Source organism: Oryctolagus cuniculus, chromosome 16 (genome assembly GCF_051225735.1).
Source record: "Oryctolagus cuniculus isolate XC-2025 breed Fujian yellow rabbit chromosome 16, ASM5122573v1, whole genome shotgun sequence".
NCBI lineage: Eukaryota > Metazoa > Chordata > Mammalia > Lagomorpha > Leporidae > Oryctolagus > Oryctolagus cuniculus.
The window spans coordinates 54,139,821-54,157,951 of NC_142882.1; the positions used below are offsets into that span (position 1 = coordinate 54,139,821).

General features: G+C 48.4%; 1 pseudogene; it reads left to right on the forward strand.

Moving 5' to 3' along the window:
• The first annotated feature begins 16,821 nt into the window (after positions 1–16,821).
• LOC100341867 (10 kDa heat shock protein, mitochondrial pseudogene) lies at positions 16,822–17,196 on the forward strand (annotated as a pseudogene).
• The last annotated feature ends 935 nt before the right edge of the window (positions 17,197–18,131 follow it).

The window sequence follows — 18,131 nt, forward strand, 5'->3', positions numbered from 1 at the left end:
AGGCGTGAGTTCTTACTGGCTTGGAAATGTAACAGATTCACACTATATTCATTTGTTTGTTAGTTTTTTTCTGAACACAAGCCATACAATTTTTAGACGAGTCTGAGTGCAAAAGCCATTTTAAATCTCCTAATCACTCTTTATTTTTTATTGCTGATTCTCACTGGCTGCTTTTACAATTTTAAGAATTAAAAATACAGGTATTTTTATTCTGCTTACAAAATTACCCTTTTTATAGCAAACAGGGGACATGAGTATAATTTTTTTAAATTATCATCTTATCACCTACCACTGTTAACAAGTTAGTGAATTTTTTTTCTCTGCCAGTTATACTGTCTGGATGGATTTTTTTCTTTTTTCTAAATATTTTATTTTATTTGAATGGCAGAGTTATAGAGAAAGAGGGAAGGAGGAAGAGAAGGAGAGAGAGAGAGAGAGAGAGAGAGAGAAAGAGAGAGGTCTTCCATCTTCTGGTTCACTCCTCAAATGGCTGCAAAGGCTGGAGCTGGGCCAGACTGAAGCCAGAAGCCAGGAGCTTCTTCCAGGTCTCCCACGTGGGTGCAGGGCCCAAGCACTTGGGCCATCTTCCTCTGCTTTCCCAGGCGCATTAGCAGGGAGCTGGATCAGAAGCAAAGCAGCCAGGAATTGAACCGGCACCCTTATAGGATGCTGGCATCGCAGGCAGCGGCTGAACCTGTCGTGCTGCAGCGCTAGCCCCAGACACCTCTGCTCTTTTATTTTTTTAAAAATTATTTATTTGAAATTCAGAGTTACACACAGAAAGAGAAGGAGAGGCAGAGAGAGAGAGAGAGAGAGAAACACAGAGAGAGAGAGAGAGAGAGAGAGAGATCTTCCATCCACTGGTTCATTCCTCAATCAGCTGCAACGGCCGGAGTTGAGCCGATCCGAAGCCAGGAGCCAGAAGCTTCTTCCAGGTCTTCCATGTGGGTGCAGGGGCCCAAAGATTTGGGCCATCTTTCACTGCTCTCCAGGCCACAGCAGAGAGCTGGATCAGAAGTGGAGCAGCCAGGACTCAACCCGGCGCCCATATGGGAAGCTGGCACTGCAGGCTGCAGCTTTACCTGCTATGCCACAGCTCCGCCCCTGCCCCAATGTGAATCTGAAGTAGATGAAAATGTGATCAGAATTGCATTAAGACTGATTCTCAGATATTTTTAGCTATAAAATTTTAGCCTTGTTTTCGCCTGACTCGCCTTCAGTAATTATTATGTAATGCAATTGATGTTGTGGTAATCTAACATTCCAAAAAAAAAACAACCCATACATAAATATATATATATATATTATATATATATGAGGAATCTCAAAATAGTATTTCACTGACTTGTTTACAGGTGCTGTAAAAAAGCATGCTTCTCCCTTCAAAAAGAAAAATTAATAATAAAAAATAATTGAATTGCCAAAAAAAAAAAGACTGCTTCTCAGTTTACTCCACACTGAGTCACTTGTGCATACAAACATCTTATTAGCAGAATTAAGTTTATTCTCATTGTCCTCTTTAAACCTTTCTCCTGGTGATTCTAAAGGGCACCAAAAATTGAGAATCACTGCATTACTTGGCAAAAGCAACAAAGGGCTCAAATGTTGTTTCCATTCCACATTTTGTATAACTTCTTATTTGAAGTTATTAATTTGAAAGGCGTAGTTACAGAGAGGCAGAGAGAGAGAGAGAGAGAGAAAGAAAGGGGTCTTCCATCCACTGGTTCACTCCCCACTTGGCTGCAACGGCTGGAGATGCACTGATCCGAAGCCAGGAGCCAGGAGCCTCTTCCGGGTCTCCCATGTGGGTGCAGGGGCCCAAGGACTTGCGCCATCTTCCACTGCTTTCCCAGGCCATAGCAGAGAGCTGGATCAAAAGTGGAGCATCCGGGACTTGAACCAGTGGCCATATGGGATGCCGGAACTGCAGGCTGCAGCTTTACCCACTATGCCACAGCACTGGCCCCACCTCTGCTCTTGAAACAGGTGTATGGCCCAGGATTCGGGCAGGCATCAGCCTGGGAATCACGCGATCTGGAATTGAATTCTGTTATGGAACTCTGTGACTTTGTGGAAAATCTTTGGCAACATGAATAAAAATCAAAAACAGTGGTGATTGCTAAATGGGATAATAAATGTAAAAATGCCTTGTAAAAGCAAAATGTGGAGCTTTCTTTTGACTGCAAGGTACCTGCCTATTGCTATAGATATCTTTAAAAACTCAGTATGTGAATAATTTTTAATAGATGAATTCATGGAAATATTGATTTAAGGCTTATTTTAAAATAAAGGGACAGAGGGCCCACATTGTGGTGCAGTAGGTTAAGCTGCTGCCTCCGACACCAGCGTCCCATATAAGCACCGACTCAAGTCCCAGATGCTCTACTTCCAATCTAGCTTCCTGCTAATGTGCCTGGGAGAGCAACAGAGGATGGACCAAATGCTTGGGCCCCTGCACCCACGTGGGAGACCCGATCGCATCCCCGGCTCCTGGTTTCAGCCTGGCTCAGGCTCACCTGTTGTGGCCATTTGGGAAGTGAACCAGCAGGTGGAAGCTTGCTCTCTCTCTCTCTCTCTCTCTCTCTCTCTCTCTCTCTGTGTGTCCTCTCTCTCTGTAATTCTGCCTTTCAAATAAATATATAACTCTTTAAAATAAAAGCAATAAAAAAGAGACAAAGGTGACTTTCTTATTCATGTATTTTCTCACGTCTCTGAAGTCCCAGGTGAAATTGTCTTGGTGTTCTTGACTATCACCTTGGAGTACGAGGACTAAACCCATAGTTAACACCTGCGCCTCTCACAGAGGGTGACTTCGGGTTTAATCGGCGTCTAGAAGGAGGCAGCACCAGCCCAAGGAGGGTTTCAGCCCTACCAGTTCCAATCCCCTGCAGAGATTCCCCGCAGCCAGGCCAGGACACTCCTGGCACTCCCTGCGCAGCCCCCGCCGCCTGCACCCACTCCCCATGGGGTTCTGCAGGACTTCTGAGCTCACTCCCAGCCACCCCAGAGCCCAAGTCCCACCGTCCAAGGACTCTTCCCTGGGAGGCGCTGCGACTGGGCCAGTGAGCCCGCTCCGGAGAACGCGGCAATGCCAAGCCCCTTTTTCACCTCGGCGGCCTAGATGGTTCTTCCCCATTTGCCCATAAGCCTTTTTAAAATTTTTATTTATATTATTTGAAAGGCAGAGAAAGAGAGACAGATAGAGATCTCCCACTGCTTCACTCCCTCGGGTGTCCACAATAGCCAGGGGTGGGCCGGGCTGCTGTCGCTGGGGGTTGGGAACTCCATCCAGGTCTCCCACTTGGGTAACAGGAGCCCAACTACTTGGGTCCTCGCCTGCTGCCTCCCAGGTGCACAGTAACAGGAAGCTGGAAGCTGAAGCAGAGCCAAGTTGGGGCCCAGGGACTCCCATGTGGGATGCTGGTGTCCCAAGCAGTGTCCTAACCATCGCCCTGGAGTGCCAGCTCCTAAGCTGTGAGCTCTGAGTGTGGAGTCTCCCTCTGCATTTGCTCGGTGTCTATTCCTGCCGTAAACTGACTTGCCCCTGAGGTTGATAAAGAAAGTTTCACCAGGGCCGGCACCGCGGCTCACTAGGCTAATCCTCAGCCTAGCGGCACCGGCACACCAGGTTCTAGTCCTGGTCGGGGCGCCGGATTCTGTCCCGGTTGCCCCTCTTCCAGGCCAGCTCTCTGATATGGCCCGGGAGTGCAGTGGAGGATGGCCCAAGTACTTGGGCCCTGCACCCCATGGGAGACCAGGAGAAGCACCTGGCTCCTGCCATCGGATCAGCGCGGTGCACCGGCCGCAGCGCGCTGGCCACGGTGGCCATTGGAGGGTGAACCAACGGCAAAGGAAGACCTTTCTCTCTGTCTCTCTCTCTCACTGTCCACTCTGCCTGTCAAAAAATTTAAAAAAAAAAAAAAAGAAAGTTTCACCAAGGGCCAAGGAGTCATTGCCCCAGTAGGCTCACTGGGGAACATCTGTAGACTGTCCCTCCGGGCGGGTCAGAGGGCAGGCTGATGCCTCCAGCCCCATTGATTCTGGGGACTGGTGTCCCCTCAATAGTGGTGCTGTCGGGATGGAGAATGGCTCAGACCCCGGCGGCCAGGGCTGGCAGCAATACTCTCGTTCACTGTTTCTTTCTCCCCCAGCCCCCCTCTCCCCTTGAGTCACCTGCCACCCCCGGCTACATATACATCTCGTCTCGGATTCAGTGGCACTGTTTCTTTATTAAAGGGCTTCATGTCAGTATCACTATTATGGTTCCCAAAGAAATCCTACAGCTGTGAGGGTGACCCAAGTCATAGTCACTTGGGATCGTGAAACTCACTTTGCTTTAGTGACCATTCTAGGGCTGTCGCAGCGTCCTGAAGCTGTGGTTGGCCGTGTGCGATGGTAAGAGAGAGCAGCCCACCCAGTGACTCAGTTAAAGGGCAGAGCGGGAGCCGGTGGGGGCTCTGCCAGCCGTTCCCGCACAGTCCGCGTGGCCTGAGCACCTTGCTCGTTACTGAGAGCAGTGGGAGAAGGTCTACGAGGCCTGGTTACAACTCTAATGGGATCTAAAGATTGCAACGTGCGTGTCTACATTTGGGGCATCAGGCCCTGGGCGGTGGGCCAAGACAACCCTCCTCTGACTCCAACACAGTTACAGAAAGTGCCCTTGGCCCCTGTCCCGAGAAGAGGTTCTGAGAAAGAACTCAGCAGCCCAGCCAAATATAATCTCCCAAAATTAGGTCAAAGTTGTCGGCAGTGGCTGAGGCCTCACAGGCTCAAGTCAGAGCACCGGCCAGTCCATTTGTAAGCAAGTTCATTGTCGGCCTCCTTTAGCACCCATTTCATGGGATGCATCTGCTCTTAAGCAATCATGTCTTAAGAACGTGCATTTGGGGAAATGTTGACTTCCGAGTTTGCGTCTACCGCCACCAAGGGAAATCATCCCGTAATCCAGCTTTTGAAACTCCTTGCTTTGTTCCATGCCATTTTTACTTCCATCTTGGTTTCTTTTTAAGTGTAGAATCATCTCATAGCTACTAAACCAAAGCTAGTAGGTAAGCCTGTGAGCAGCTTCCGACACCACACTTAGCAGTTTGGAGAGTGCGGTTGACTTTCCCTGGCTCCCACTCAGCCATGCCAGCCCATGCTGCTCACCCCCTTCCAGCTCCAGCCTTCCCCGTCTCCACAAATGCAGGCGGGACAGAGCTGGCCCTATCGCCAGTGTTGCTGATAGTGAACGAAATATGAGATGGCAGCTGGCCAAGCTCCAGTCCCAGTGAAGAACTAAATCCCATTTCCGACTTTAACCCTTTGTGATAAACCAGGTCCAGAGTGGAGGTAACAGGCACCCCTTCTCCAAGCCACAGACCTTGCCTCTCAGGTCCCCGCGCTGTTGAACCTGGGGCAAAGAGAGGAGAAAACTCCCTGGGACCATCAGACTCTCTCTGCTGGAATCGGATGAGATGGACCCCAGGAAGGGACTTTAAAAATACGTAAGAGGGGCCAGTGCTGTGGCACAGTGAGTTAATGCCTTGGCCTGAAGTGCCGGCATCCCATATGGATACCAGTTCTAGTCCCAGCTGCTCCTTTTCCAATCCAGCTTTCTGCTATGGCCTGGGAAAGCAGTAGAAGATGGCCCAAGTCTTTGGGCCCCTGTACCCACGTGGGAGACCCAGAAGAAGCTACTGGCTCCTGGTTTTGGATCGGCGTGGCTCCAGTCATTGCAGCCATCTGGGCAGTGAACCAGCGGATGGAAGACCTCTCTTTCTGTCTCTACCTCTCTCTGTAACTCTGTCTTTAAATAAATAAATAAATAAATAATAATAAAAGTACATAAGAAAGTGTTGAGGGAATGAGTCCATGAAGAACTATTATTGGGGGAATTATGTCACCTAATTCAGGATAAAAGTTGAGTAAACACAAAAGAGAGAAGCAGAAGCCAAGTGAAACTGATCGGGAGAAGAGACAGTGGTGCCCCTTCACAGGGACCCTTTGCAGCCTCTTGCTGGGGACCATGTGATGACCACTGGCCAGGAGGCTGTGGCCAGGGGGCTGGTGACCAAGACAGCGTGGGTCCACTGGGCTTCAGACCCGACACGTGCTCACTAACTGCTTCAGTGATGCTGGGAACCACACACTGGGAGGGGAGAGACCTGGACCCTGCCTCGCCAAATGGAGGCATGTCAGCTCACCCCCGGGTAAACCCAGGGTGGGGGTTGAGCCTCGCAGACTTCAGTTCCAATCAATGCTACAGCATCAGAAAGCCAGGATGTGCAATACGGTGACTGCTTTCTCTTTAATTAAATTTCTTCATGAACTTGGCGCTCTTCGAGATGCTCAGGATGAAGGAAGTGATGCTAAGTAGTGTTGCTAAGAACACACAGACTGGACAAGCTATAAAATAAAGACGTTAACCTTGGCTCATGGTTCTGAGGGCTCGCCTCTGGTGATCGCCGTCTTGCTGGCAGAGTTTTGGGCAAACTGAAGGTATCATTTGGCAAGAGACAGGGAGCACGCGTGAGACCTAGCCAAACTGGCTGCCATAGCAGACCCACTCAAGATGACTCACTGATCCGTTAGTCACATAAATGGATGCATCCATCCGAAAGGGCAGGGCCTACTCACCCCCTAAATGTCCCACCCGGTCCCCTCTCTTACTGGGGGTTAAATTTCAACATGAGGAGCTGGCATCATGGCAAAGTGGGTTAAGCTGCTGCCTGTGGGGCCCACATCCAGTATCAGAATGCTGGTTCAAGCTCCAGCTGTTTTGCTTCCAATCCAGCTTTCCACCAGTGCTTATGAGAAAGCTGAGGATGATGGTCCAAGTACTTGGGGCGCTGCACCCATGTGGGAGACCCAGATGGTTTTCCTAGCGCCTGGGTTTGGCCTGGCCCAGCCCTGGCCATTGTGGCCATTTGGGGAATGAACCAGCAGATGGACCATCTCTCTATCTTTCTGTTTCTCCCCCCACCCCGCCATTCAAATACATAAAAATAAAATCTTTTTTTTTTTAAAAGAATTATTTTATTTATTTGAAAGACAGAGTTACAGAGAGGTAGAGCCAGAGAGAGAGAGAGGTCTTCCATCTGCTGGTTCACTCCCCAAATGCCCGCAACAGCCAGAGCTGAGCTGATCCAAAGCCAGGAGCCAGGAGCTTCTTCCCGGTCTTCTATGCGGGTGCAGGGGCCCAAGGACTTGGGCCATCATCTACGATTTCCCAGGCCATAGCAGAGAGCTGGATCAGAAGTGGAGCAGCTGGGACTCGAACTGGCGCCCATATGAGATGCCGGTGCTACAGGCCGGGGCTTTAACCCACTGCACCACAGTGCCAACCCCCAAAATGAAATCTTTTAATAAATAAAAAAAATTCAACATAAGCTTCAGAGAAGACCAACAAACCATAGCAGTAGTTCACATATATCGTCTACACTATCAATGATCCACGTATTAAGGAAAAAAGGTGAATCCGGAATCAGACAGCACTTTACACAGGAATCAACTAAACCTAATGGCTCAGGGCATAACAACAGCTGCCCTTGGTCCTCAGAGGGCCCTTCGGGTCCAGACATTCATTCTCTTAAGACCCTGAGTGATTTCATCTCCTCTCTCTGCTTTGGTTTTCAGATGTGGAGGAAGACTTGCCTCCAAGGGTTTTGGTGAGTAATAAAAATAACTGTAAAGTACTTTTCCGGCACAAAGTGCTGCATGAGTGCATAATGATTTCCTTTAATGATATCATAGACAGGGGCAGTGGACTTTTTAAGTGAAATATTTTCATTTGAGTTATAGCTTGTACTACTCTAGATGTCAAGGCCTGATGGGTAGTTGAAATAAGAATCTTTTGGGTTTTTTTCTGGAGTGCAGATAATTTAATCATTTCTCCTTCATCTCCAGAAATTTCATCTAATTCAACATATGTAGGACTTGGATCTCAACAGAGGGAGCTAACGATGGCCTACAGAGAGAGGGAGCTTTGTCCGATGCCGAAAGTGATACCATCAGTTTTGTTCATGAATTCTTTTTTTATTATTATTTATTTATTTGACAGGCAGAGTTAGACAGTGAGGGAGAGACAGAGAGAAAGGTCTTCCTTTCTGTTGGTTCGCCCCCCAAATGGCCGCTACAGCCGGCATGCTGCACCGATCTGAAGCCAGGATCCAGGTGCTTCCTCCCGGTCTCCCATGTGGTGCAGGGACCCAAGCACTTGGGCCAGTCTCCACTTGCCTCCACTTTCAAGCAAATAAATAAATCTTTAAAAAAATAAAAGAAAGTTATAGCCTTCTATTCTTCTATTACACCGAACCTGGACCAGAGTCCCAAGGTGCAGGCATTTACTTTCTTTTTGAAGATTTATTTATTTATTTGAGAGGCAAAGTTACAGAGAGAGAGGGAAAAAGGGAAAGAGAGAGAGAGAGAGAGAGAGAGAGAGAGAGGTCTTCCGTCCCTTGGTTCACTCACCAAATGGCCTCAGTGGCTGGAGCTGGGCTGATCTGAAGCCAGGAGCCAGGAGCTCCTTTGAATCTCCCACATGGGTGAGGGGCCCGAGCCCTTGGGCCACTTTCTCTGCTTTCCTAGGCCGTTAGCAGAGAGTTGCATTGGAAGTGGGGCAGCCAGAACTGGAACTGGTGCTGTAGGCAGAGGCTTACCCTACTACACCACAGCACTGGCCACAGGCATTTACTCTCTAACAGAGGTGGGTATTTTGTTCTCTAAACTAGGAAAGAGAGCTTTGAGTTAAATAAACCCATCCACCATGACAAGGCCCCGTTCTTTCCTGAGACTTAGGGTTAAGAGTGAGAAGGGAAAGGCAAAGATGAGTTTTTGGAGAGAACGGTCTTGAACTTGTTTTGTTACATAAATGAACTAATAGAACCACTTTATTATTTCTTTTTTTTTAAAGATTTATTTATTTATTTGAAAGAGTAACAGAGAGAGAAAGAGAGGCAGAGAGGGAAAGAGGTCTTCCATCTGATGGTTCACTTCCCAGTTGGCCACAACAGTTGGAGCTGTGCTGATCCAAAGCCAGGAGCCAGGAGCTTCCTCCGGGTCTCCCACACGGGTGCAGGGGCCCAAGGACCTGGGCTTTCCCAGAGAGCTGGATCGGAAGTGGAGCAGCCAGGACTGAAAGCTTCACCCATATGGGGTGCCAGTACTACAGGCAGAGGCTTTGCCTGCTACACCTCAGTGCCGGCCCCCCTTTGTTATTTCTTACGTGCACCTGAAATCAGTGGGTTTGAGAAGCTCTGCCTTACCACTCAATGATTCTGTTCACGTAGATGTCCCATGTCTGAATCATTCCAACTCTCCAATGCCAGAGCTGGCCTCCCCCTTCCCGCTCATCCTCTTGTCACGGCTGCCATGTACGGAACCCTCAGCCTGTGCAAGGGTTAGCGCCACGCAATTCACACGGTGCTCTGTGGACCCTACGGCAGGCCCGTCTGGCGGGATTTATTGGACAAGGAAACCACGCTCAGGGAGGTGGAGTGATTTACCCTGGGTCACACAGCTGGCAGGAAGCAGGTCTACTGCTCCCCTGGGCCAGCCGGTCACTCCCACACGTGGCCTCATCTTCACATGGTGGGGTGGAGGATGAGAAGTAGAGAAGGAAAAGAGGGGAATGGACCGGAGCTCCTGCCGCTGCTTTTTCTTGGAGAGAGGGACAGAACACTCAGAGCCGTAAACAACCCCGCGGGTTTTCCAGGCGCTTCGAGGCTTTCCAGAGAAGGAGACAGACTGCTCCGACAAAAGAAACAGCTTTCAGGAGTCGTGCAGGGCACGCAGGATGTCGGACAGCCATCGGGACCAGGAGCTCTACTTCTCAAGTCTATTTTTTTCCACTCCCACACCTCCCGCCCCTAATTGAAAAATCACTGACATTTGGGAGCAGGCGTTTGACCTAGGAGTGATGATGCCTGTCAAGCTACCTGCATCTTGGAGCTGGCACTGTGGCGTAGCAGGTAAAGCCGCCACCTGTGATGCTGGCATCCCACATGGACAACAATTCAAGTCCCAGCTCTTCCACTTCCAATCCTGCTCCCTGCTAATGCACCTGGGAAGGCAGCAGAAGATGGTCAAGGTGCTTGGGCCCTTGTGCCTATGTGGGAAGAAGCTCCTGACTTCTGGCTTCGAATGGCCCGGCTCCGGCCATTGTAGCCACTTGGGGAATGAACCAGCAGATGAAAGACCTCTCTCTCTCTCTCTCTCTTTCTCTCTTTGCCTTTCAAATAAATAAATGAATCTTAAAAAAATGATAAAGCCAAGATGCCTGTTTCTCTCATCAGAGTACCTGGGTTCAATTCCCAGGTGTTGCTCCTGGCTCGTTTCCTGCCAGTGCAGACCCTGGGAGGCAGCAGTGACAGCTCAAGTAATTGGGTTCCTGCCACCCATATGGGAGACCCGGATTCTGTTCCCAGCTCCTGACTCTGATCTCAGCCCTGCCCTGGTCACTGTGGGCACTGGAGAAGAGAACCAGTGGATAGGAACCCTCTGTCTGTTGTGTCTCTCTCACTGTGTATGTGTGTGACTCACTCTGTGTCTCTTTGCCTCTTAAGTAAAATCTTTGAGATAAGTAACTCAATTAATGACTTCACCTTTTAGTAATAAAAATGGGTAAAGAATTTCAGTTCTTTCAAAGACCTAGAAGAGCAGTCTGCATGGATGGCCAGCCCAACCCTCAAGGTTGTTCCTGGTTCCTTGAACTAATGTCTCCTGTCTGGTGGTCCTTGAGCAATTCACAGCCTAATGAGTCTAATCATTCCATGCATTTGACTCTTCTCTCATGCACCATGGGCCTGGAGCAAAAGAAATGGAATTGATCCAAATATCGATTCTGTTAGTAGTGCCCTTCCTCTACTTAGTCCTTTATCTGTTTCTGTAGGACCTGAAATGTGTTTACACCTGGTGGCCACGGTGCTCCATGCACTCATCAAATCGCTGCTGCACGTGGGCTGTGTACACAGGAGCTCTGGGCACACAGGATGCAACACTAAACAAAACCGGCCAAAATAGCTGCCCTCATAAAGATTGCATTCTAACGAGGAGAGAAGGCAATGAACAAACCGGATGACTAAGAAAATTACATATGTAATACATTACACTTTAGTATTTACTCTTATTAACATTTGTTTATTTTTAAAAATATTTAGTTATTTGAAAGAGTTACAGAGAGAGAGAGAGAGAGAGAGAGAGAGAGCCTCCATCCATTGGCTCACCCCTAACCAGCCGCAACGGCTGGAGCTGTACCGATCCGAAACCAGGAGCCAGGAGCTTTGTCTGTGTCTCCCACGTGGGTGCAGGGGCCCAAGGACCTGGGCCATCTTCTACTGCCTTCCCAGGCCATAGTAGAGAGCTGGACTCGAACTGGCGCCCATATGGGATGCTGGCACTGCAAGCAGCAGCTTTACGTGCTATGCCACAGCATGGGCCCTGACATTTGCTTATTTTAAAGGCAGAGAGAGAGAGAAAGAGAGAGAGAGAGAGAGAGAGAGAGAGAGAGAGAATTCCTATTTGTTGGTTCACTTCCCAAATGCCTGCATGACCAGTGGGACAAAGCTGAGATCCTTGAACCTGATTCAGATCTCCCTGGTGGGAGGCGGGGCAAGACCCAAGCAGCTGAGCCATCACCGCTGCCTCCCGGGCACATGTTACCAGGAAGCTGGAGCTGGGCGCCGAGCCAGGACTTGAACCCTTGCACTTCAGTGTGGGATGTGGACATTGTCAACCTCATCTTAACAGCTAAGCCAAACACCCACCCATCGTTTCAGTAGGTAATGTGGTTGAGAGAAAAACAAAACGGCAAAAGATATGGAAGACTGATCTGGAGTTTAGAGGGGAAGAAGGAGAAGGAAGAAGGCCTCATTGGGAATATTTAAGCCTCCCCCTTGTGGATGCCTGGGAGTGGGGTGGTTTGCAGCAGAGGAGTAAGTAAGGAAAGCGCAGTCAGGTGCCAGTCTTGCTGAGCAGAGAGAGCAAGAGCAAAACAGGGTACAATGAATCCGAGAGCAGCAGTGGTGGGAGGCGGTGTGCAGATCCTGTGCAGTCTCAATGCAGAAATTAAAAAAAATAATTTATTATTTATTTTAATCTTATTTGAAAGGTAGATGGAGAGAGATTTTCCATCTGCCAGTTCACTCCCCAATTGCTTGCAACACCAGGGCTGGGCCAGGCCAAAGCAAGGAGCCAGGATCTCAACCTGGGTCTCCCACTTGGGTGGCAGGGACCCAGGTAATGAGTTATCACCTGCTGCCTCCCAGGGTGCACACTAGCAGGAAGCTGGAATGGAGTGGAGCCAGGAATCAGAGCCAGGCACTCCCCTACGGGATATGGGCGTCCCAGGTGGTGTCTTAACCTCCATGCCCACTCCATGTGGGGTTTTGTAGTCCATGGGAAGAATTTTGGCTCCCAACCTTGTTCTGTGTGAAGGGGGAGCCTGGGGTGGTTATGGGCAGAGGGACATGTAATAAGACTTGGATTTTCAAAGGACCCCTCTGCCCTCTGGCTGCTGTGTTGCAAACCTCCTGCGGGGGCCAGAGCAGAGGCCATCAGACCAGGCAGGAGGTATGAAAGTGTCTCTCTGCGTACATCCAGTGGGGAAACCACAGAATCCCAGGGCAGGGTGGCAGACGGGAGGTGGGAGAAACGGGAGGGTGCTGGAGGCCACAAGGTTTCCTGCCAGAGGAGAGGAGGAGGCTGGGTTGGGGAGTGGGGTGGAGTATAAGCCAAAGAGAAGGTCCCAGGATGATACAGAGGTTTTCCTCCTGAGCAGCTGCAAGGCTGGGTCCACCCTGGCCTGGGAGGGGGAGGATGTGGGCGTGGCTGATGTGTAGTGGTGACTGCAGGATGTCATGGTGGTTGGGTTTGAGGTCCAATTGGTAATCGGGGCACAGGGGTTTAATAGGCTGTTAGGTTTGGGCCTGGAGGCCTGGAGGAGGATCTGGGATGGACTTGGGAATTCTCTGAAAGCCAAGGGACAGGACGAGAGCACCTCGGGCGACGCTAGGGGACAGCAGCTGGGGGAGACAGGCAGTCCATCCAGACAGAGAAGTGCATTTTCCCAAAGATGCAAAAAGAGGAAGAAATAAGAGCCAAAGGACTGTTTGAAATTGTTTATTTTTTTTAAAGACTCCAAGAAATCTAAAAACCATCAAGGGCAGCAAGTTCCATGTGTAAATCTGTTCTCGGTTGTGGGAACAGCCATGTCTGCTTTCCCTCCTGGAGCCCACGTGCTGCCAGGCACTCACCCTGGGGGCTGCTGGGTGAAGTCCCTGTGTGCACGGCTGCATCCCACAGAGCAAGGGAGCCCACGCCAGCGGCCACAGCCTCGGAGTCTGCCCCACGCACTCCGTGCTGGTTCCTTCCCTCCCAGGGCTCCCATCGCCACATACAAGAATGATTCTCCCTCTCTCTCCCTCCCTCTGTCTCTGTCTGTCCCCCTAATCACACAAGTCCAGGTGTTCTCTCTGTCTCTCCCTGTCCCTCTGTCTCTCTCTGTCTCTCTCTGTCCCCCTAATCACACAAGTCCAGGTGTTCAAGTGCCCACTAAAGCAGACATTGTGTGAAGGCAGTCTATCTCCTCTTGCTTTCCGACTTTAAATTCTCCCGCCAGTGTGGATGGGAGCCCTAGTGCCAACAACTGGCACAAACCAATTCTCTCTTTCTAAACTGGCCTCTGAGGAGGTCCTTATTCTGCTAGCAACAGAGCAGCTGCTGGAATTGCTCATAAAGCTATCCATGGGAATCTGTGGCAGGCGCCTTCACTGAGCTCTGTAATTAATTCTTAGAAAGCCATAGAAGGACCTTGTTCAGAACACTGTGAAGGGAGAAGCAGGATTCCTGGGTTTTGGCCTGCTCAGATGGAGATAGTTTAAAGCAGATAGAGAACCAGGCTGAAGGGGTTGCCTTGCGTTCATTCATTCCTGCATGGTACAATCTAGATGCCATCTTAGACACAAGCAGCGGGTATAACCCATGCACAGTGGCAGAGGCCGCTGAGCCCTAGACACACACAAAGGGCTTGGACTAGGAACCTAGCTACTGTCCAAGCACTGGTTCGGTTCATATGATTTTCTTTAACTCTCAAAAGCTTGCTTGTTTATTTGTTCATGGACTCTGAGGTTGTTCTGATAAAAAAAAGAAAATAAAGAAAAAAACCATTTCACAATGGCCCTGGTCTGAACGCATGAGCTCGGGGTGGCTGTTGTCACAGCTGGTTAAGCCGCCACGTGGCACATCCACCATCCATACTGAGTGCCAGTTTGAGTCCAGCTACTCTGCTTCCAATCCATCTTTCTGCTAATGCATCCCGGGAGGCAGCAGACAGTGGGCCCCTGCAACTCACATGGGAGACCTGGATGTACCTCCAGGGTCCCGGCTTTGGACTGGCCCAGCCTTGGCTATTTCAGGCATTTGGGGAATGAACCAGTGGATGTGAGATCTCTCTTTGTCTCTCTCTCCTCCTTCCCCTTTCTGCTGTTCTGCTTTTCAAGTAGATGAAAATAAAAAAAAAAATCATTTGTGTGCATGAGCTCAGTTAACAATGATAATAATAAAACCTACGATTTGTTGAGTGTTAATTGCGTGTTGGCAGTGTGTGACCCTGTCACACACATCCCCTTAAAAGTTTTGAAAGGACAGAGCAGAGCCTGCATTGTGGCACAGTACGTTAAGCCACCACTTGTGACGCCAGCATCCATATCAGAGTGCTGGTTGGAGTCCCAGATGCTCCGCTTCTGATCTGGCTCGCTGCTAATGCACCTGGGAAAGCAGTGGATGGTGGTTCAAATTCTTGGGTCCCTACTCTCCACATGGGAGACTTGGATGGATTCTGGGCTCCTGGATTCAGCCTGGTCCATCTCAGATGTTGTGGGCATTTGGAGGGTGAACCAGTAGATGAAAGATCTCTCTATTTCAAATGAATAAATCAATCTTTTTTTTTAGAAGTGTGATTGTCTCCATTGTATAGACTGAGACTCACTGTTAAAATGTCATCATATACCATAGACGGATTCATGAGAACACTGCATAGACCATGCTTTTCTTTCTCTGTGCCTAAATTAAACTGCTTCTGCATGCACATAGTGCCTTGTACACATTAAAGATTAAGTGAATGTGTTTTCTGACTCAGCAAAACTCAGCCTTAGTCAGCAGTTTTAAAAGGGAACTTGCCATTTCCCTCTAGTAGCAGTGCTCAACAGGAGGTGATTTTCTCCCTCGGGGACATGTGGCAACGCCTGGCAATGGCAATGATCACAAGGAAGGGAGGAAGTATTTGGTCCTGGCTTTGAGTGGGTACAGGCCAAACACAAACACACTCTAAACATCGGACCTAGTGCCCTATCCCAACAAAAGGCACTCAGCTCCAAAGTCAGCAATGGTGTTTGAGAACTCTTGATCTCCACGTGGCCAAGGACTCCCAGTAGATCCTAGTGTGTTGATGGATGTTTAAGTTATAAAATGGCAAACCCATACAAGCAAATGTTTAATCCCATAGGATCTGATGACAGATTGCCTGCAAGAACTGGCCAAAAATGTGTGCTTTGAATTCCGAAATTCAGACAAGAATCTAGCACTAACATTAATGCTACACCCCTGAGTTGAGAGATAGCTGAGAAAGGTTGGGATGCTGAGCCCAATCCTGTATATGAGTATTCATTTTGAGCTATTGTACAAAATGAAAATTCAGCCAATACGCAAATATAAAAATTAGCTGCCCCCTAAGGCCTGGACAGAAATATTCCTAAAACTTTTCCTCAGGAGATATCCAGCACAAAGGAGCTAATGCCTACGCAAAAGGAGACCATGTTTCAAAACCATAAAAAATAGTGACATACCAAGAAAAAAAAAAAAAAACCTACAGCCTAGGCAGCTAGTAAAATTCAAACTTGAGGAATAAGACTTGAGAGAACAATGTTTCTGGGGCCAGCATTGTGTCGTAGTGAGTTAATCTGCCACCAATAACACAGGTATCCCTGTGGGCCCCCATTTGAGTCCTAGCTGCTCCACTTTGAATCCAGCTCCCTGCTAATGTGCCTGGGAATGCAGAGGAAGATGGCACAAGTACCTGGGCCCATGTCCCCACATGGGAGACCAGGATAAAGCTCCTAGCTCCTGGCTTTGGCTTGGCCCAGCCCTGGCCATTGGAGCATTTGAGAGGTGAACAGTGGATGGAAGATCTCTCTCTCTCTGTCTCTTTCTCTCTAACTCTGCCTTTCAAATAAAATGAATAAATCTTGAAAAAAAAAAAAACCACAATGTTTGTAACTTTATAAATTAGGCATTTTAATTGCTTAAAGAGATAGACACATATTATTAAAATAGCATGATATTATGAAATCACATTAGGTGGATTTGAAAAACAAAGACCCGGCGCTGTGGCGCAGCAGGTAAAGCCGTAGCCTGCAGTGCTGACATCCCATGTGGGCTCAGGTTCAAGTCCCGGCTCCTTCACTTCCAATCCAGCACTGCACTACGGCCTGGGAAAGCAGTAGAGGATGGCCCATAGTCCTTGGGCCCCAGCACCACATGGGAGACCTGCAAGAAGCCCCCAGCTTCTGGTTTTGGATTGGCGCGGCTCCGGCTGTTGCGGCCAATTGGGGAGTGAATCAGCGGATGACGGAAGACCTCTCTCTGCCTCTCCTTTTCTCTCTGTGTAACTCTGACTTTCAAATAAATAAATAAATAAATAGTGTTTTTTTTTTTTAAAAGAAGAAAAACAAAGACCCTAGCATTTAATTATGAAACTCAATAGGTAGGGATAAACAGGAGGTCAGGCTGCGGGCCTCTCCTTGGAGCGGCGGCGTGAGAGCGGAGCAGGAGCTGTGGCGCTGGGCCATGGCGGGACAGGCATTTAGGAAGTCTCTTCCGCTCTTTGATGGGGTCTTGGTGGAGAGGAACGCCACAGAAACGGTAACCAAGGGAGGCTTTATGCTCCCTGCAAAATCTCAAGGAAAAGTATTGCAAGCAACGGTAGTAGCTGTTGGATCAGGCTCTAAGGGAAAGGGTGGAGAGATTCAACCAGTTAGTGTGAAAGCTGGCGATAAAGTTCTTCTTCCAGAATATGGAAGCACTAAAGTAGTTCTAGACGACAAGGATTATTTTCTATTTAGAGATGGTGACGTTCTTGGAAAATATGTAGATTGAAATCTCTGAAACAGCATCACACGAAGCTTCCCATTGCACTGAAGTTCTGAAATCTTTTCATCATGTAGATAACTCCTATGTCTCTCTCTTTTATAGTGAACTAATGCTATCTAAAATAATGACACCCACTGTCTCTAAACTTTAGTTTCACTGTTCTGGTGTAAACATTTACAAATAAAATATATAAATGAATGGTTGTTCTTTTAGTAAAAAACAAAAAAAAAGGGATAAACAGGAGAGTTGGTGAGATAGTATTGAAGATAAACTTAGAGAATTGGGAGAGAAACCTGATGAAATTATCCTGAACAAATCTAAGAGAGATAAAGTCATGGAAAATAATAAAAAAAAAAACCTGAAAAGACATGAGCACAGATTTTTTTAAAAAAAAAGATTTATTTATTTGAGAGGCAGAGTTACAGTGAGAGAGGAGGGGGAGAAAGAGCAATCTTCTATCCATTGGTTCATGCCCCAATTGGCCTCAACAGTTGGAGCTAGGCCAGTTCAAAGCCAGGAGCCAGGAGCTTCATCCAGGTCTCCCATGCGGGTGAAGGGGCCCAAGTACTTGGGCCATCCTCCATTGCTTTCCCAGATACATCATCAGGGAGCTGGATTGGAAGTGGAGCAGCTGGGCCTTGAACCAGCACCACAGGGAGTGGATTTACCCACTATGCCACAGTGCCAGCCCCATAGGGCAGACTAAACAATTCTGCTTGCTCACTATTAAAACACAAAGATTCTCAGATTGGATTTAAACCCAACATTCAACCATGTACTATTTGTAACAGACATACCATCCACTGATCTAGAAAGTCTGAAAGGTGGGAATGGAAAAAACAATTCTAGGTAAATAGGAACCAACAGAAAGTTAGTAATAGCAATATTGATATTGGTAAAAATATAATCCAAGGTGAAAATCAATGGGAATGGAGAAACATTCCTGAGAGGAATAACCCTCAAGAGCAACCACCAGCATTAAGTGTCACTTACCTAACACATGTACT